Source organism: Rhinolophus hipposideros, assembly GCF_964194185.1.
Source record: "Rhinolophus hipposideros genome assembly, chromosome: 10".
Taxonomy (NCBI): Eukaryota; Metazoa; Chordata; class Mammalia; order Chiroptera; family Rhinolophidae; genus Rhinolophus; species Rhinolophus hipposideros.
Window position 1 is genome coordinate 24,289,783 of NC_138056.1, and position 21,638 is coordinate 24,311,420.

A 21,638-nucleotide genomic window follows, 5' to 3' on the forward strand; every position below is an offset into this window, starting at 1 on the left:
TTTTTTTAAAAAAAATATTTAATGTCCAAGAGGTCTGCCTTGTTCTCATTTCCTTTTTTTAAATAGCCTGTTCTTGTTTCATGTATGCATACATTCCTTTATCTCTTGGAGATTTTTAATGAAAAAAAACACACCACAAAACAATAACAAACAACCCTGGTTTTCTTCTCTCTTTATAGCTTTGTTTTTTGTTTTCTCTTACCACATATTTAACATTAGAATCTTTCTTCTAACATCTGGTGATTCTTGGTATCTGCCAAGTGGGTCAGAGAAAATTCTGACTGGAAGTTGTGTGTGTGGATGGGGTTTGTCAATTATGGGCTTCACTACAGGGTGATCTTATTTGTTCTGATCAGGAGCCCCTCATGTCATTATCTTTTATCTTTTCTCTTTAGCTGGCCAGAGTCACCAGAGAAGAATCTTGCAATCTTCTCTCTGGAGGATATTTGTCAGCCTTCCAGGCTGCAAGTGAAGAGGGCTTGGTCAGTATCTAAATTTTCATTGAATCCTCTTGTTTTTAATGCATTTGCCCTCTCCAGAGACTAAACCGTCAGTGTTTTGCTGGGGTGGGGAATAGTCACCCAAATGGTAATAACTTGGAGAATATATCTAATTGCTTCTTCAATAGACTCCCAGCTAAAGCTCTGTTTTCTGATGTTTCCCAGTTTTGTAGTGCAAGTTAGGATTCTTTTCAGTCTTCACTATCGCCAGTTTAGGAGTCTGCTTTCTTGGGTCTTCTGTCACTAGACTTTTCTTTTTAACAAGAAGGGGACAATTGTTCATGTTGCACTTTTCACATTTTAAAGCCTGTTAAAGTATTTCTGGGCCTCATTCCTTTTAATCTAACTGATCAGCTATAGTGTAGGCCCTAAATCCTGAACCTGTAACACGAAATCCTTAGGAATCTGATGTAGGTGGTCCATGGACCACAATTTGAGAAACTGGCTTCGATAGTGTTTTACCAGAAATTACCAGGGTTGTTTGAATCTGGAAACTTCTCTGGAATTCCTGTGTTATCTGTCACATGATCTTGGGGGTAAGGCTGAGAAAACTTTTCCCCATGAATAGGGAACCTACCCAGATGTACTGGGGTGACCAACTTTGGGGCTGTTTTTATGGAGCTGAGTGTGTCAGGCAAACATTTTGGATGGTAGGGCTTTCTAACCTTCTGGTCTGGATGGCTCTTTCCTGGGGTTTCTTAAAATTCATGCAGCCCCTGCAGAAAGCAAGGCTGTCAGGCTATATAGTGCTTGGTAATGGGTTTTTACAAATAGTCATTAGAGAAAATCAAAACACAACAGACCAACTTACTGTTTGGTGCCAGGAGTAGGAAATGGCTCCTCAAAATTTAGCAGCACATTTTTTTTTGGATCCCTGTTCCTCTCTGCACCTCAACTTTCTATGTCATAATAATGCCCCTCGTTATTCTTTTTTTCTGTCACAGATTTTTTTCATTTTATTTTTAAATAAAAATTGTATATATTTAAGGCATACAACATGATGTTTGATATACATATATGTAGTGAAACAATTACTACAGTCAACTTGATTAACATATCATCTCAGTTTTTTTTTGTGATGCAAACACCTGAAATCTATTAACAGCAAATATCCAGTATTTTTTTAAATTAGTTTCCAGTGCATAAAACAATGTAATAGTTAGACATTTATCATTCATATTCCTCACACTGTGTCAACCCGTCCCCCCATCCACTATCCCTCTGACATCACACACACCAATTACATTTCCACTGAATCTATTCCTAATGCTGTGTTCTGCTTCTTGTAACTATATATGTTTATATATATATTTAAACTTGTAGTTGACATTCATTATTGTTCAGCTTCAGCTTTGGGTGTACAGTGCAGTGATCAGGCAGCTCCTCTTTATTCTGAGGCCTGTCTCCAGACTTTAAATAACTTTAGAGTCTAATGAAAGCACCAATACTCAAATTTTTGACTCTAACAAGAAGCCAACTTGGGCCCCGAGCTGGGATTCAGGCTGTCGGGGTGAAGCTCTCATAACTCTCCCAGTTTTATCCTGAGCTTTTAGAGGCGGTGCCCTCTTCGTTGCAGAAGGGCCCAATTGCCTCCCAGTTCTGCTCCTTCAGGCCACCGCCTGCAGCCCGGGCTAGTAGTCTCTCCGGTGAAAGGTCGCGGGCTGCGAAGCCCACAGGGACCCCGCACCGGGCAGCCCCGCGTCCCCCGAAGCTGAGTCTCAGGGTACCGGGCGGCCGAGTTTTCCGCGAGAAGGGCGCTCCGCGGCCCAGGCCACCACGTCACTCGCGACCTGACCCCACTGGGCCCGCCCCGGTCCCAGGAGACGAGAGCAACGTGGGCCGTGGAGGGTAAGCGCTGCGCGACCCGCGGACTTCTGATCCCGGCGCCAGGGCACCGGCGAGGACCGGGAGTCGGGCCCCTGTGGGCTCCTCCGCGCGCCAGAGCGCAGGCCGGGCGTCTGGCCGGAGCCCCCTGCCTGCCCCGGGTTCAAGTGCAGATAAGCGCCGGCTGTGCGGCTTCCCTTCCGCTCTCTTCCGCCTTGGAGAGAGCTGTGCTTCTGAGGGCCTTGAAACGCGCGCGGACAATGCTCCTGGGTGTGCGTGGGGGGGTGGGGAGGGGGGGCATGTCCCTGGTCACCAGCCATGTACTCCCGCAGTCTCACTTAATGCCCTGGTACACTTTGTCCCTGCACAGCCAGGCCGCGTGCCTGTCTTAAGTCTACCCGTTTGTAGGAGCAGGAAGACCTATCTGCTTTCCCTTTGCTCAGCTCATGAAATCCCCTCTTGAAAACACACCGGAAGGTGGAGCTTTGGACCAAGCGAAGGCTTTTATGTCAAAAAAAAAAAAAAAAAAAAAAGAAAAAAAAAAGAAAGAAAGAAAGAAAAAAAAAAAGACTAGCACACACACAAAAAAACGGCTGGACTCCGAACACCTGGTTTTAATAAGAACCTAGGGAGAAATATGGCTCCGGACCTGTAGGATCCCCAAGAAATTCTGTCCATAGAGAGAAAGAAGGGTGCACATAGATTGTACGTGAGCAGACACACTTACTGTACAAGGGTTTGTAAAGACCTCGTGCACTTTTCACCTTTAATTGTAGCTTAGAGAGGATATAGGTGGTAGTGAAGGTAGAAATGGAGTATAAACAGCAGTTAAAAACACATTTATTAATACTGAGGACAAGGCGAGTCCACAGTTATGTACAATGTATTTTCTTCCCAGTTTTAATAACAAAAAGGGAATATTGAAATACATCCCCCTCCTCTTCCTATACTCCCACTGCGTTAATCTATGTGCACACATTTTTTTTTTACATAATTGCAATTAGAGATACACGACATTCTTATTTAAAATTCTGGAACAAGGGAGGTAAATTACATCTCAACAGAACGGTTTTTATTAACTCAGAAAGAAAAGAGCTCCCAATACATGAGCTGGAAGTTAAAGATTGTATCATGCTCTCAACCTATATTATAAAAGTTGAAAGCATAAAGGACATGAAAGACTTTTTAGAAAGACCTTTGTGAGACATATAAATATATACTTACACACATTCTTTTTGCATCTTTATTTGAAGCCAAGGACAAATTTCTTTCCAACATAGTACTTTGATCTTCATATTCTTAAGAAAATAACTCTTAACTCTACTTTGCACTAGAATTCTGAGAACACTAATTTTTCATCTAACATTTCTTAAACCCTTGGTCAGCATTTAATAAGAGGCCTTATAGTCTTGCACTTCTGTTCCCACTGCCTGGAATTCTTTTCCCTTGTCTTTGCAAGCTCCTCCTTATTCAGGTCTCTGCTCAAATATCTATTCCCTTGCCCAACCCATGCAGCACTGATATTTTTTTCAAAGCACTAACCACAATCTAAAATTATTAATTTTATTATTGTCTGTCCCACGCCTCATTAATATAAGAGACCTTGCTGCTGTTTTGCTTGCTGTTATCTTAGAACCATACCCCCCCCTCCCACTCCCAGCATCTATCAGGACTGGTGTTTAGTAAATACTAACAAAAGAAAAAGAAAAAGAAAGGTTTGTAGTACAGAGCAGAGCCTTGGGAGCACTTGCTAAATGATGTGAACCTTGAGGAAATTTATTTAGTCTCCTGTCCCCCACCTCTTGCTTTTTCCCCACGGTGGTTTGGTTGCAGCTGCTGTCCCTTCTTAGGGCCCCACCCACAGTGACCCAGGCCAGTTCCAGGAAGTAGATCCTGCAGGCAGTTGGGGCCTCTGGCATTTTTTTGGGTCTGGATTTTGGACTAGAGAGCAACTGGGATTCTCCCCCAGAGGCCTGGGACTGCTGGCTGCACAAACCCCCTGACCCTTTCGCACTTTCCAGTGCTTGGCTGCATGCGTGAGGGTCCAAGGTTCCTAGTGGGAGCTGCTCGTGAAAGATGCTCTGTTATTGTTGGACTCCAGGCACAGGGAATAATTAGGGGAGTGACATGAGCTAAAGTTGAGGCCTGTTCTTGTAGGCTGGGCCATGAGGCTGCAATGGCCTGCTTTCTGGCAAAGACCATGGATTCCTGTGGATTTGTACATGGTTCACTTCTCGGAGGAAGCCTTGGTGAAGAAGAGGCTGGGAGTGGGGGCAGAAAAGTTTGGAATTTCCTGTGATTCCTTGGGATTATATCATTGTTGAGAACCACCCTGGGCAATACCAGGGTGGAGTGTCTGGGCCTGCTTGCTTTTCCTCAGGGCCATACTGGGATCCCAGGGTCTTACAGGCTGCCCTCGCCAGGCCTGCATGTCAAGTGGGTGGAACCGGAACAGCAGTGGAAAGAACGGATGTTCTGAGAGCCATCAGTTGCCAGCAAGGAAAAAGCTTTTTCTTAATCTCTGCAGTGCCCAGCATGGTACTGGCACATGGGTAGGTGTTTAATAAAATGTTCATTCAAGTATGAAGCGTGCCAGTGCCCTTCACTTTGTGTTTCAAGCCTGGATGTGTTGGTGAACGTAGGCTCTGGAGGCCCACTTCCTGGGTTCAAATCCTGGTGGTTCCACTTATAAACTATGTCTGTGAGCGTGCTATCACACCTCCCTTACCCCATGCTACTCATCTGTAAGGTGCAGATAATAATGTTACCCATTTCATGGGGTTGTTAGGATGGTTTGATGTAGAAAGTTTGGAAAGCATTTAGAGCAGAGTGTGGCACGTAGTAATAGGTGAGGTGCTTAAAAAAATTAAAACAGAATTATACAGAAGGTGCCAAAAAAGTACACATTTTAAGAAAGGAAAAAACTGTATTAAAATTGTAATATTCAATGTATATCGATAACAATATGAATACAAATCATGTCCATACATTTTTTTTTTTTTTGGCATCCCCGGTATTGGGATTCCATCTAAGATTTTATTAGAAAAAAGGTCCCAGATGCGAGAAAGAAAAAAAATTTTGATTATCACTGGCTTTAGAATATAATTGAGGTTTAGGAATTTGATGGTATGTGAGACAGGGTTAAATGTTATTCAACAATTTATTAAGTGCCTTTTATATATAAAACATTGTGTTAGACGTTTAAGGGAAATACAGAGGTGAATAGGACAGTTTGATATTCAGTGCTGTTTATAATCCTATAATAGGTAGCACATTAATATACTATTAATTGTTTTGAAACTTAAGACATTAATCAAAGCTTATTGTATTATGAACTACAAGATTCCAACAATTAAAGTTTTTGGGATTCAAAGAAAAGATCAATGATTTCAGAAAGAGTCAGCATTTGATCTGGACTTCCAAGATGGTTAAAGAAAGTTGGATAAACACAAGGGGAAAAGGAAGGGGGTTCAAACCTGACTGAGGATGAGCGAGTGGGGGTGGTAGAAAACCTTGAGGACTATTTGGGGAATGGAAAATAGTTGAGTTGACTAGAGGGTTAGGTTCCCTGCGGTGGGAGGGAAGGCAGGTTCAAGTAAGAACTACAAAAAATGTCACATGACAGTCTAAGGGGTCAGGCCTTCCTTATCCAGTAGGTAATGGGGAGCCTCTTAGGGTTTCGAAGCATAGTGTCAGGTTGTGATCTAGAAGCATTCTTCTGATGGTGTTTAAGATATTAGAGGGAAGAAAACAGAGATAGGGAGACCAGTAAGGAGGCTACTGGGATAGTTAAGGTCATAAGGACTTAAACTAGCAGAGTGGTAAGGGAGATAGAAAAGCAGAGGTTGATGGAAGAGGTATGGCTGGAGTCACATTTATAGTTTGATAAATGATGGAATGTGTTGACAAAGGGGACATGCAGATGACTCTAAAGACTGGAGATTGCATGCCATTGACAACAGAGAGAAGTCAAGAGGAGGAGGAGCTAGGCACATTTAAAAAATGACCGATGGGTATGGAGCTGAGAAAGCCAGAATTCAAATTTCTGTACCTGAGGTTTCTCTGAGCCTTTAGAGAGAGACTGTATCATATATCATTTCCCAAGTTGGCCCTAGAAACCTTCCCTATCCCCCTCCCCAAACATTTCATAGGACACCATGTGGAAACGCATCAACAAATCAGGCCTGTAGGTAAGGAACAAGCCAAGTGTTTGGACTTTGTCACCTTGAAAAATGTCAGTCCTACATTACAGCAAGGAAACATCTCACAGGAAGCTCTATGCCCAGGACACTGGGTTCTGGAACCCGGGGCAGTTTGTATGTGCCCATTTTTAAAAACTGCTATTCTACGTCATATTTCATCATGCCTCCTGTTTATAGCACGTGGAAAGTGCAGTATCAACTTTGAAAAAAAGCTGAATGTGAATTTTGCCTGAAGGGTACTCATGCCTAAAGGGTTGGGAAATTTTGAATTTTTTTAGGAATACTAGACTCTTCCTCCTGAAGGCCTGGAGGAGGTGGAAGCCCTGCTTCTATTATTGGTGCGCTGCTGTTTCCGTTAGAACAGGGCCCTTGGGTTTTGAAACATCAGGTATTATTTAACACTAGATCATCCAAATGGACTCGTCTCTAGGTCTGCTGCAAGCTCTCCAAGTGACATTTAGGGACACGGTTCTTTCTAGTGGTTCTTTCTAGTGCAATCAAAGACTCCCCTTACCAGAAAGTCATCCCTGTGATTTTTAAAAATTTTATACATAACATAAATTTTACCATTTTGGCCCTTTTTAAGTATATAATTCAGTGGCTTTAAGTACTTTCTCATTGTTGTGTGACCATCATCAGCATCTATCACCAGAACTTTTTCTTCTTAATTGAAAATCCATACGCATTAAGCAATAATTCCCCATTTCCCACTCTCCCCAGCCCCTGGCAGCAACCATTCTGTTTTTTTTTTTTCTCTTTATAAATTTGACGACTCTAGGCACATCACGTAAGTGGAATCCTACAGTGTTTGTCCTTTTGCATCTGGCTTAATTCACTCAGCAAAACGTCTTCAAGGTTCATCCATGTTGCTGCGTCTGTCAGAATTTCTTGCCTTTTTAAGGCTGAATTATACTCCATTGTGTTTATATACCACATTTGTTTATCCGTTCATCTGTCTGTGGACATTTGGGTTGTTTTCACCACCCCGTGTTCTTGATTAAGTTCTGTATGTAGTCCTTGCATGGAGCTTCCTTACACATAAGTTGAAGATGCCTTTTGGGTTTGATTTAATTACATTTGCATTGATAATAGAAAATTGCAAGCCATCTCACTAAATCAAGATATGAAATTGTGTTCATCAAACTTTAGAGAAAAAAAGTGCTTTTTAATCCCAATTTCAGGTGGACTTGGATAACAGCAGTTTTGTACTTGACTAAGGGAGCTTAGTCCTAAGAGGTAACCGGTAATTCCTGGCAGAAGAAAAACCCCTTTTACTTTGGGAAGGGACTTGGGCTAACTTAGCAGTTAGTAGTTCAATGTTGGGCCTGGTGCCCAGTGCTTTCCTAAATCTTTGTATGGTCTCAAGCATTTGGGAAGAGTGGAAAAGTCAGTAGGTTGGTTGGAAATCCAGGCCCAGACACCATGGAAGGTGCTGCTTTGGAGGCTACTACTGGTTTTTAGTTTTGAGTTGGAGAGATTAGAAGAGGGCTTTGGTGGAAAGGGAGGGGAAGGGGCATGGAAACCACCAGAGTCCTGAGCTCACCCTAGTTTCCCACACATCCTTTTCTACTTCCCAGAAGACTTTGCTTCAGGGAAAACAAAATAATTTTGACTGAGCTATTTATTAGGTTGGAATACTTTCAAGGCTCATTTAATGAGTTTCCCCCCCTCCTTTTGCCAGCATTACAAGGAACCGACTTTATCATTTGAATCTACTGGTTCCCAAATTGTGCACCAAGGTGCCTTGCTTTAAACTCACAAGGGTGCCATACAATATTTAAAATTTTTGAGGATAACACAACTGTATTTGACATCTTCTGTGATACCCAAGAACTACTACTACTATTCATAGTTGCAATATTAGATAAAGCTACATTCCTTTCAGTGCTGTTATATCATTGTGAAGCTGGGTTTTTGGTGGTAGTTTTGAAAAAAAAAACTGAGTACCTGGTGAAAATCAGTGTGAAGTACGAAATAAGGGAGCAATGTCCAATCTGATCCCAAAATTTAAGAAGTTTTAAAGTACCCAAGAGGTGTACACAGCCCATTAACAAGTAATTATGATCATTTAAGTAATTATGATCATTAAAAATTTTTTTCAATTTATGTGTATTATTTTTTCCAATGGCTACTAAATTGTTAGGACAGAAACACTTATTAAGTTGTTTGGACTTCACTACATAACAAACGTAAATCTTAGGTATTTCTTTCATCTCAAGAGTACCATAAAAAAATTGCTGTGGGGCCGGCCCAGTGGCTCAGGCGGTTAGATCTCCGTGCTCCTAACACCCAAGACATCCGGTTCGATTCCCACATGGGCCAGTGGGCTCTCAACCACAAGGTTGCCAGTTTGATTCCTCGAGTCCTGCAAGGGATGGTGGGCTGCTCCCCCTGCAACTAGCAATGGCAACTGGATCTGGAGCTGAGCTGCGCCCTCCATAACTAAGACTGAAAGGACAGCAACTTGGAAAAAAAGTCCTGGAAGTACACAATGTTCCCCAATAAAGTCCTGTTCCCCTTCCCTAATAAAATCTTAAAAAAAAAAAAAAAATTGCTATGACATTAAGGGCACCGTGTACCAAGGAAATTTGGGAATCTTTTCTTTAATCTATCAGAAAATTCCCAAAGTTGTTTATTTACTTTTAAATACATCAAACATGGGATTGGAGATGAGATTACCAACTAAATAAAATAAACACTTTGCTTTGAGATTTCCTAAAGTAAATTGCTTTATTTTTCTGAATATAAAATTAATATGTATTAGTTATTTTTAAAAAATCCAGAAAGGTGCAAAACAGAAAATAGAAAGCTCCATATTTTCATCCTTTGTCTCCCTCCCTAAAGATAATAGCTGCTAAATTTTGGTGGATATTTTCCCAGACTTTTTTTCTGTGTGTATTTAAGAATACTAGATATTTTACAAAAATTGATGATATAAATTCTATTGTTTTTTGCTTTTTAAAATTCACTATATTACAGCTATCCTTCCATATCAATATGAATAGATGTGTACACTTTCAGGGGAGAAAAAGTCTCTGAATTCTAAAACCCTTATTACTAATTGTAGGATGATTCCACTATTAGAGTAGTTCAACCGTGCCCTCTTGTGGCTTGATGGGATATTTAACATTTGTCTTCAAATATTTGAGTGTAAGGCCTTATATTCTGACATGGAGGATACAAAGGTGAATGAAATAAGATCTTTTCTTGGAGCTCCCTGTCTATAAGAGGAGATGAAATGTATTAATTAACTACTCAAGGAAATAAAATGTAATTGGGTATGATCCCCAATTGGGTATGATCAGAGAGCCATAGTTAAAATCTCACAGGAGGAAGAGGTTAGTCCTCCAGTGAAGATTAAAGATTTCATGACACGTTCACATCAGCAGCAGTAACAATAGTGCTAACAGATAACATTTATTGCGTGCTCTGGACCAGGAACTGTTCTTTGCACTTTTTATAGAAACGATGGAATTCCTCATTTCTGCCTTTAAATGTGGGTAGGATTTTGACTTAGAGGGGTGATGAGAGGTGGAATGAAGGCAGGAGATAGTACTCCAGGTGGGGGATCTGCAAGAGGAGAAGCAGGGGAGTCTGTTCAGAGAGGAGTGTGCCTTGAAGATGGCTCGGAATGAAGTGGGAAACAGCTTTAGAAAGAGGCAAGTACCTTGAATCCCAGACTAAGGAATGTGACCTTAATTCTCTTGAAAGGCAATGGGGACCAACAATTCAAGTGTTTTGATCAGGGGAGTAATTTTATCAGAATAATCATGGGGACTTTTGGAAAATTAACTTTTGCAGTATAAAAGAGGACAGACTTAGAGTGGAAGGGTGAGCGAGGAGGCTACTGCAATGGTCCAGGCGTGATACAGTGTAAGATCGCTTTGAAGTGGTGCAGCAGAAAATGGAGAGGAGGGAATGAATCTGAGCCTGGTAAGGAAGCCAGCAATGGAGGATCTCTTACTTGAGTTTCACATTTTTATTATTCGTGTAAAGCCGCCATCACATTTGGTGAACTTTGAATGGAGGTCTTCATCCCCAATGGGTGTATTCTACATGAACTAAATAGATTTACTCACCAGTGTTCACGAGCTGACTTCCTCCCTTTCCTCCAAGACACTACTTACTTTAGGGCCACCAGCCAGACCACACTAGTCAGTCTCTGATCTGGTCATTTTGACAGAGCCCAGGTCTGCTGGTAGGGCACTTCATCCCTTGCCCTTCTCTGAGTTTGTGATGGTGGCGTGGTATTTGGAGAATGGTGCTACGGTATCTTTCTTCTTCCAATGGATGTAACACCAGAGGGGAATTGCTGAACCTGAGCAAATGGGAATTGGATCAGACCTAAGGGGCTGGTTCTAAGGATGGGAGATACTAGAACTGCCCGATCAAGGGGGCTGCAGTACTCTGTGTTGTGGCCATTTACAAAGACGAGACATTTAAGTGAGATGATTGGAGTTTAGTTGAACTTCCAGAATAATCAATCGTTAATTTTATTTGTACGTGCTTATAAAAGAAAACCTACCTTTACATTTAGAAGCACCGAGAGCAGTGATTCCCAAAGCAAGGTCACCAGCCATCGGGATCTTCTTGATGGGCTCAAGCCGATCCCATAAATGTATAAGGAGTTATTTTATAATAAAAAATAAGGTCCATCAGCTCACACTTATCTCTAATAAAGCTAACAATAAATAATTCAGATATCTTCCTCCCAGTGCTTCATTGTCATCGGCTTCCCCATGCCTATATGGGCCTGTCCCTACATAGTATGAGGGTCACTGATTGGACAGATGTGATTATGTTGATCGTTCCTTGTGCATTTCCCCAGTAACAAGTGAACTTCTTCTCTGCACTTCACGGGTCCTCTTAAATATTTTTCCTGGAGAGACTCTCTTGAGTTATATTTTAAATATAAGTAACTTGACTGCGGAAAGTTAGGTCAGGTGTTTCTAGGGCATTCTAGAATTCAAAAAGATTCCCATGGCTTTTTTCTCTGAATGTTAGAGACTATGCTTTTGCTCACGGGCAAAGAGGTGTGACTGAATATAATATATAACATGCTATAAATGCAGTTCTTGAATTTGTGGATCACTAATTAACATGCTTGAGCTATTTCCAACTTTGCCGGAGTCGTAATTCAAAACTGATTTGTCATTGGTATACAACAGGCATCATATTTCAAACCCTATCAGATCAGAGTTATGTACTTTATCACTTTTTAACTATTTAAATTGCATTCCTGTTAATAGGATCTATGTTTTAACGTCAACAGGCAGATTGGCGGATTGCATGGTTCATGTCTAGTTGAGTTTTTATGGCTAATTGGGCACATATGTACTAAACTAACCTCTCTATTTAGAAGTGAAGGATTTTACTAAAAATGAGCATATTTTTATTACAGGCAGCTTAGTTTCATCTGCTTTAGTAATTTTTGAAACAGGAATCATTTTTTTTCAGAACAACTGTATCGTAATGTGTTAACTGTATTTTTTAAATGCATATTTCTTTCACTCGCTTAATGGGAGTTCACAGAAATCACAGCCTTTTAATTAAAGCCACTATGTTTCAGTGCCAGACATTCTGAAGGATGCCAGTGAACCAAAAGAGAACACATTTCTGAACTGGAAGTGTGCATATGGGACCCTTCAGAAGCCTGACAGAAATGCCTGATGGAAGGAGTGGAAACAGGAAAAAGATTAATAAGAACATCAGAGTAGTTTTCAGAATAGCTTAAATAATGTGTGTAGTGAAATAATTTTCTATAGCAAAGAATGGTTTGATTGAAACATTGTGACTCTTGCATAGGCTGAATACTATAAAGTCTAAATCTAACTTCAATCCATTTGAACTAAAACAGCCTCTGATAGCTGTATTTTTCAAAAGTAAAATTGGGACAAGTGACTATATTTTTAGAACTAGCTCAAGTGGTCTGACAAGCAAAATTTGGAAGACAAGGGAACAGAATGTTTGAAATGGAAAGGATCCGTAAAAACCTACAATGTGCAGTCACTGTCAGCTGTAAGGAAATCATGAGATACGAGTACATTTCATTTTGGTCAAACAGAAAGAGCCTGGGACAAGAAGTCAGATGACAAATTTTAAACCCTGCCCTGCACTTAACTAGCTGTGGGACTAGACAACTGTCTCCTCAGTTGTAAAAGTGATTATGTCTACGGTAACCATCTTAGGGTTATTGTGACGATTCTAATGAACTATTGTGTATAAAATCTTCTTGAAAAGCAATGCTGAAGCATTACATAAATGGAACTATTTCTGTGGTTTTGAATATCCGTGGCCAGACAGAGAACATGCTTTATTTGCCATTGCCTCTTGGATGGCCATTGCTTGCTTCAAATGCCTAAGGAAAGGTTCTGCGGACAGTGCTGAATGCATTCATGCGTGCATGCATGCATGCATACATGAATGAATGAATAGTTCTCTTTGCTCTAGTTTTATTTTCTCCCTCAGAGACTTGGGCTAAAAAAATAAAACTAAATGTGTGGTTTGGGATTCCTTAGAGTTTTACACAGGTGCACTGTGCTGGTGTACATCCAAGTCTGAGCCACGTGTATAAACACAAATCTAGTTTGGTAGACATCTAGTATTACACGTATACAGGGTGTTTGGTGGGATTTTTTTTCCTGTGGTATTGGATTTGGCCGCTAAAGCCCTAGTTGCAAATGCAACATTTAAAAGAAAGCCAATGACAGCTGTGGCCCCCTCTTCTTACCTTCCCCTTCCGCCTCTCCAGGCCCCCTCTACCCCCCACCCCAAATATGGGACAGCCTGTTTGGTCCTCCTACCACCATTTGTGACCCAGCCTCCTCTCTTATCCTGAGGGCCTTTTATGGAGGTTATGTGGGAAGAGAGAGAGGGGAGGGGAGCGTCTTCTATGCTGTAACCTTTTGGAGGAACAGTATTCATGATTTTCTTCCCTTTTCTTGAGGGAGAGACAGAGGCTAGGGGTAATTCCTTTAACACATTGGATGAGGAGAGAAATTCCTTGTCTGCAAGAAGGGGAAACTGTCTTTAGGTTCCCCTATTGGACATCTGTTTGGGCAGCAGGCTTGCAGATCTGTCCGCTGGCCTGTTAGAGAAGAGGACTGGAGAAGGATGGCAGGCTGCTGAGAGGGGCTGGCTGGGGGGCCGCCTGCACGTGCCCTGGTTGTTTTGGCAAGGATGCCTGAGTTCATCTTGGTCAGGTGCACGCTGCAAGTTCAGGGCCGTTGGGTTTGATGCTCTTATTGGTTTTCCACCCAAGAGGGTGGCCCACTGGGTGAGGAAGCAGTCTGAAGAGTCACACTTCCAGCTCCAGCCTGCTCTGCAGGGAGGTGGTGACATTTAAGCTGAACTAACTAGCACTAAGTGACAGTAACCCAGCAGTGATGGCGCTTACTTGAGATCCACTGTTCCAACTGGGGAGGGAGATTTGACAGCACAGAGTAGAAAAAAGTGATTAGAAGACAGAAAACAAAGCAAAACCCAAACAGTTTTATGTTTGTGTGGCACTGAGCAGAGATGCTTCCATAGGTTATTACACTAATTAGAAACTGTCCTCATGTGGTTTGACTCCTGTTAATCACAGAATCCAGACTCTGAGTAGAGAAGACCTTAAAGATAATTCCTTTAGTCTAGTAGATTTCAAATGATGTTCCAGAAAGTCTGGGGTAGGGGTGGCAGCCCACAGAGGTTTCTGAGGACCCTCTGAGTGAGGAGAGATAAGGATGGGTTAAGGCAGGAGGCACGAAGAGGGTAGAGATGCTGAGAAGGAGGACTTCTGCTCTCCTCCCTCTCCCTTTAGCTAGAAAAAGTTTGCTTTTATCTGCTTTATGTATCAGACTTCATTGTAAGATTACTTTTGTCTAAAGAGTTCCCCAGTTAGAAAGAAACAAAGGCTTCCTTATAATACATCCCCTTTATTTCTGAGATAAATAAACTGAGAAAAATAAGGGAAGTAACAAGCCAAAGGCCACGGAGCCTTGAATGGCAGTCAGGACACAGGTGATTTAGTTCGGCACCCTGTCCTAAACTGAAATGTAGAGATAGCCTCATGAATTCAAGGTGCATTTATTAAGCAGCTACTAGACAGAGTCATGCAATGGGTTTTTTTCTCTTCTTCTTCTGAAAACAGTAAAGCAGTTACTGCATCCATTTGGTGCCTTTACTGCCGGAAAAAAAAACAGCGAACAGGGGCTTTCTTGGGTTACCTTGGTAAGAGATCTCTGCAAGTCAAACACTATTAACTTTAATGAAGCAGCTTTGATGGTGGGGAAGAGACAGCTGACACCACATTTCCCTAATAATAAACCACTCTGACAGATAAAAACAAACAGGCTCAAGATAACATATAGCATTTCGGAGAACAGGGCCAATTACGAATGCAGACGGATGTGATCCCGGCTTTCCTCTAAAGCCTGTGTCCCTCCATCTGTTGTGGAAACTTCTCAAAGGCAGGGCAGGACAGTTTAATCGGCTTTCACAGAAACCACTGCCTGGGTTATTATTAGGATGGCCCTAGGAGGAAATTTTAAATAAACCTAGTACTATCCAGGGCTTTTTCTGAAGACCCACTTTGCTCTGTTTTAGCCATCGGATCTTAGCGCTGCTGGTTTGTTTATCGCTGCCGGTTTGTTTATTCAGTTCTAACAACAAGGAGTAACTAGTATGTTACTCCTCCATGTTCCTGGGTGTCGGGTGACCTAACCTATCTTCTCCATGGGGTGTGCCCTCAGCCTCCAGAAACGAATGCATGACGGGTGATCATTACACACGGAGGGGCCCGTGCTTATTCCATCTCAACAGATCTCAATGGAGAACTTGCCCTAAAACAACAATAACCAACCAGTCAGGGTTAGACTAGGTTTGGTGCTAATGTCTGCTGGAGGTAGCAAAGAGGAAATGGTGTGCAATTTGGAGCTCTGGCGTGATTTGGCCATTCATCGTTAAACCCAGATTTCAGTGAGACCATGATGAGTAACAAATACTGGTTTTAAAAGAATTTATTTCAGTTCCCTCACCAGGCTGTGTCGCTTAACAAAATACCCTATGTTATGTCCTTTCATTAGGGGCTGCTTGTATGTCTGCAGTGGGGGAGAGATCATTATAATTGTACTTTTGAATTTTAAGTCATTTTCTACATTTATTTTCTTATTTGATTTTCACAACCTGCCTAGTGAAGGAGATTTTCAATAGCCCCACTGATTTGCCCAGGGTCATACAGGTTGTAAACTTCAGAGCCAGCACTGGGTGATTTCAAGGCTTGTTCCACTCTGATGGAAAGCTCTAAGAGTGTTCTCTCTCCCCCCACCCCTCCTTTGGGGGTGGGGTATGAGGAGTAATGGCCAGAAAGCAGAAGAGCCTGCCCTGAATTACTGAAATCCACTGATAATTCCAGAGCCCTAGTGGAGTCTTAAATACCAAGAAAGAGCATCTTTCCTCTACTAAGACAGCTGACAAGTTGCCCAGGTACCTGCTTCCATAATGGTAATGATTATTATGTTGCAAGTGCCCGCTATGTTAGGGACTTAATGCAAACACATAATTATATTACTATTCACACCAGTCCTATAGGTACTCTTGTTACCCTTATGCTGTAGGTGAGAAAACTGAGGCCGAGAGACATGAAGTAACTTGCCCAAGGTCATACAGCTTCCGAGCCTGAGCTTGTCCTGTGCCACACCATACTTGGGTTTGGGTGTGAACACGTGGTCAAAAGTGAAGAACACGAGGGAGAGAGGCCCTGAATTGAGACCACACTATACATTAATAATAATTAAAACAATAATAACAATAGTTACCATATGTGCCAACCCCTATACTAATATTTTATACATGTTATCTCATTCACTTTGACAGTGGACCCTACCAATAGAGACATCTGTCACATCACCATTCTCTACTCTTGGTTCTTAGCTTTTGCTATAAAAATCCCTTCCTTCTTTTGTGATTTGGCTATAAAAAGAAACTATTTTAAAAGCATATGGCTTTGCCCTAGGTACCCCTTACCCCCTGGAATCTAGAGACGACTTAAAACTGGGAGAGAAACACATTCCACGGATGACAATGAGATTCAGAATGATTTTTAACAGTCCGAAACCTGCACTGAAACCTCCAAGAAGAAAAAGATAATATTCTGTTTTACAGACAAAAGTTCAGTTGGAGGTGACAGAGGCCTGCTTTAGGGGTGGCCCTTGTGAAAAAGATCTGGATTTGTTTTAAGTGTCCACAACCTTAAGATGAGTCAGCTATGTCTGGCGGCGTGACAGCTAAAGTTGCAAATGCAATCCTAAGAATAGTTTTGAATCATGGATTGTTCTGGGAGCCCTAAGGGAACTAAGATAAAATTCTGTTATTTTACAGATGTAGAAGCTAGGCATCTTTTTTATTAGGTCACAAGCGGAGTTTCATCTCCAGGTGATAGGTAGAAACAGACTTGTTTACGCCAAGGTTGCCCTCCTTTTTAGTCTCCCAGTCTTTGATGGAAAAGCAGGCCATCTCATGAGATGGTGGGCTCCTGTCATGCGGGGGATCCTGCCAACTACGCCATGTGCCATGCAGGGTGGCCTGCGGGGTCTCAGCTCCCGCTCCCCACATAAGATCACAGGACATGGTGAGGCCAAAAAGGAACACCCACGGAGCCATAGGTAGGGAAATCATACCACTATGGTCTCACTGGAGGCTGGGTTCACACGACGACGTGTGACCTGTCTGCTTTGCTGCCAAATGTGCAGCAAAGCAGAGAGTCTCCTTCACTCTCCTCGGCTTCCCTCCGTAGCCGTGGCAGTTATATCAGTGGCCAATGGCTCAACGGTTATAGCTGACGGCCAACCAGCCACATCTGACGGCCATCTACTACCCGAGCCAGCACCTTTCCACATGAGGCTGAGAGCCTGGAAACTGCTCTCTGGGGCTCTGTCCCCACAGCTCCTCTCCCTGGAGTCCTGCAAATAGAGACTGAGAAGGAACCAGCCTCAGGGTTTTACAAGGATTACCTCATTACCACATTCCAGCCCCTCAGTGATCACATGAGGTAGTTAATCCTATTCTCACCTTTTAACAGGTTAGGAAACTGAGAAGTAGAGCAGTTTGGCAGGGGCAGCGTGTATGAAAATTTTGATTATACCTGGCTGGGGGCTCCAACTCAAAGTTTGAAAGAAAGAGACAATTCCCACTGCCCCTTCCCACACCCTTAGCTGAGATCAGATTTCTCTCTGACAGACACGCTGGGAGGACATGGGTTTATGAGGAACCTGACTGCAGGGCTGGGTGATAACGACTGCTAATTAGCTTGCCCTTGTATTCAGGTCTCCAGGCACAGGACAGGAGTGGTGAAAGGACGCAGGGCCCCAAGAACACACGCCCTTGTCTTCCAGCATGAAAATGCCTCTTAGAGGCCAGAGCGACTGGGTTTTGTGGGAGCCGCTTGTGGCAGCCTAGGGCTGATTCAGAGTTGCCCACTCAGTTTTCTCTCAGGTGCCGTGTTTTTTGCATCACAGCAGCCCTCAGGGGACTGCCTCCAACTTTGACTCTACTCCAGGCTGACAGTCCAAACTATGACAGGGAGAGTTTTAAAGGAGGGTGGAAAATAAAGGAAGCATTAGGCCCAGGGCTGATTTTCCTAATTTCCTGGCTTTTCTCACCCAATATTTTTGTATACAGAGGAAATCGCAGTAAAATGAACATCAGGGGCTTGGTCAGTGGGGGAAGGACTGCAGTGGAAAGTAGCCTCAGGTGTGTGAGTGGAGTGTGCAGTGGGGAAGCCCCTGCCCCATTGGTTTGTCAGTGGTGGATGCTGGGGCGAATGAAATGTCTCTGTCTCCGGTGTCTGGATCGCCTTCAGCATTGAGCGCCCCCTTCTGGACTTCCCTGGGTCAGGTGGTAATAGAACTCGACTACAGCCCCGGTTTCCTTGGGCCACGAGGGGTACAGAGCCCTTCAGGGGTCTTGCCTCTTTTGCTTTATGAAGACTTTGGCACAGGAGAGACAGTCACAGGCTTTCCAGAAGTTTGGTCACAGCCATTCTTGTGATTACCCCTTGTAGTAGACAAGAAGCTGGGCTGGTTTAGCAATTATTACTAATTTCAGAACATACGAAGCTCTGCCCTCTAGTGGTTCTTTGGGAAACATACACATTCTCTGGGGGGGGAAAACCAAAACAAAAAATGACGGTTAGTGCTAACTGGATATTAAACAGAATGGCCAGAGAACAGGATGACTTGAGAGAAGTGAGTCCCTGGAGCTCCACAGTTGAACACCCCTTTCTGCTTCAATCACCATTTCCTGGCCATTGATAAGCTTGGGAACTGTCCAAACCGATTTAGACTATTTGAATAAAACATGAAGTGAACACATCCCTACAAACAAAACTTGGTTTGGATTCCTTGATCTTGTTGGGCACAGTGCCTCTAGGTGCTTTAACTTGTAACCCCTGTTCGTTCCTATTACTGATTGATAACACAGTGGATTCTCAGATTGCATCAGCCTTTTCGCTGTTTTCTTTATGCAACATCCCTTTGGCATCTCTCACCCTATAACAAGTATTTCTATTTTCCCTTGTTGAGAAGAAAACGCCTTTAGCAACATACCCACCTTAATACTCAATTTTTTCCGTTTCTTCAAAGTGAGGACAGATCTTAATTTATATGGCAAGCTGAACCGTGTACTCCCTTCCTCAAGTTTTTAACTTTACCCTTAAGTTGACTCTTGCCTACTCAGTGACCTTCTACCCTAATTTTTCCGTTTACTTCCTGTACTGCATTTGAAGTGCCTATAAATCACATCTTAGGTCAACCCTTTTCTTCACATGAATAATATTTGTATTCTCGCTGTGCAACACAATTTTACAACAATGCCAATTAATTTTTTTGGCAGTCTAGACTTTCATTCTTTTTCCTTTTCCTTTTCTTTTTCAAAGCCCTATTAAATTTCAAGTCTCTTAGCTCTTGTGATTACTGCTTTAATGCACTAACTTTTCACCTCTCCAGGCAAATGTGGAAAATCTCACATTTGAGGTTCTAGGTGGGCAGACCCAGTTTGATGGGGATTCAAAGCAGAACTGGGTCCAGTCAAGCTGTGATATGGAGGCAGAACTGGAAGAAAGGATTGGTGAGACCGACTGTGGTGAGTTGATTCTCACCTGGTGCTTGGTTGGGTTGACCACTCCCAGGCTTACTGCCGCTCCCCCCACAGAGGACCCTCCTTTAATTAAAATAACATACTTTAGTGATCTTGTAATCATTGGTTTGTTTTCAGAAGCTATCAGGTTGCATGTGGAAAAGTCACTGGAGCAGAAACGAGATCCACTGACCTCATCTCCCAAGTCATGGAGAAGGGAAATTCAGCATTTGGCACAGGGAGGGTAAATGCAGATAGCATTTTGATTTCAATCATATCTTCTAAGAGCTTAGCTTTTTATGATAAACTGGCCAGCTCCCTTCTTCTCATTCCTCACCTTTGTGAAAAACATTCAACTGTAGCTTGTACCCATTTTTGCTTGCGTGCTTATGAGCTGTGTGTATGTGTTGAATGTTCTCTGTTGGAGAGCTTAGAATTCTAATTCTTTGTGCCTTGACATGGTGTGAAATTCACTGAGCACCTACCCAGGCAGTCAGCAGTCTGTAAAATCTGTGGGATCTCAGAACTTCAGAGTATCATACCTCTCATAAAATCATGAGTGTGGCCCAATTTGCCTTTCAGGTACATGTAGCACCATGTTACCTAAGAAGGAGGGCCCTGCAGTCAGATGACTTCTTTGTGTGATTATGGGCACATCACTTATCCTTTCTAAGCCTTTTAAAAAAATCTGTAAAATGGGAATAAGGACAACATTGTATGAGGATTAAATGAAGCAATGCATATAAAGCTCTTAGCACATAATACTCATTAAATGTTAGTTATTATCATTATGAGGATGGAAAATCCATCCTAGAGGATCAGCTTCTGTGGTACAAATCTGCACATACAGCTTCACAAATGTTAGCTGATTTCCGGTTCCCCAAGTCGCCTAAGATGATGTGTATGGTCTCCAACAGGCATTTCAACCCTAGTTTTACTTATTATAAGTTAGCGTGAAAGAAAAGTTAAGAGTTTAAATGAAAAACAACCAGCTAACACTTCCTTTCAGACCCCTTCAAAAACCCAGGAGCCTTTGGCTCCACAATTTAAAATACCAACTTAACTGAAACTAATATTGCTGTTAAAATGAAATTTATGCTTATATTGTTACAAAACAATGGGCTGAAAGTTCTCCTAATCATTCTGCTGTAGAACAAAACTCCCTGCTTGGGCAGTAGAACACCGTGTCACAAAAGCTCTTTGGGACACCAAGTGCTTTGGGCGTTAACAATCTGGTTGGAAAGATAACATTGCCATGTGCCTTCCGTGTGCCTTCATCTCCTGGCTCGTATCGATGAGTGTAGTTCTAGGCAGAATTTTTGTTTGAGTACCCAGAAGGACTTTTTTCTTTTGTAAATAAAGAATTGAGCTTATAATCAGTGCCTTCTGGGGGCTTGCAGAGGTGAGAGAGGGGGTTCAATGGCCTGGGAACGACACGAAAGCTTCTTTCTGCTCTGCTCAGATGTGGGGCCTGTCTGCTCCATGGGTAGGTCCGTGAGAAACAGGGACACCCACACTTGGTGTGAGAAGCCTGTTTTCTGCTTACATACACAGACTTGATTTATAATCCCAGCCCGGACAGCATCTGAGTCTAATTACCTGGGTATATGAAAGTTCAGGAGATCTCAACAAAGTTAGCAATTCAGGGATGCGCTTTACCAGAAGCAGATGGAAAAAATAAAACACTTTAGTTTATGACTATTTTTTTATTCAGGGGAAGGAGAAAGAACAAAAAGGTTGCCAAATTGATCCTTGTCAAGCACTAATTAAATATTATTCATGATTAATTCTGATGTTGATGTATTCAGTGTTTTTGCGGTGTCATAAATATCTGAAAGAATGAAATAACTCACTTCGTGTAGCTATCATAAATCATGCATACCACAGTTCCCACGTGGCCTCCTGAGCCAGCCCCTTATTATTATTTCTTAAATACATACACTTACTTGTTGGTGACCTTTATGGAACATTATTAGAAATATGAGAAAATAATTTTCTG

General features: G+C 42.3%; 1 protein-coding gene across 1 annotated transcript in view; it reads left to right on the top strand.

Annotated features, from left to right (window-relative positions):
• The first annotated feature begins 2,115 nt into the window (after positions 1-2,115).
• Positions 2,116-21,638, top strand: part of LOC308503722 (uncharacterized protein) — a 164,817-nt gene continuing 145,294 nt past the window's right edge. Inside the window, exon 1 of the mRNA XM_081063329.1 lies at positions 2,116-2,348. The gene's annotated coding sequence lies outside the window, so the exon portion shown is untranslated. The remainder of the gene's footprint in view (positions 2,349-21,638) is intronic.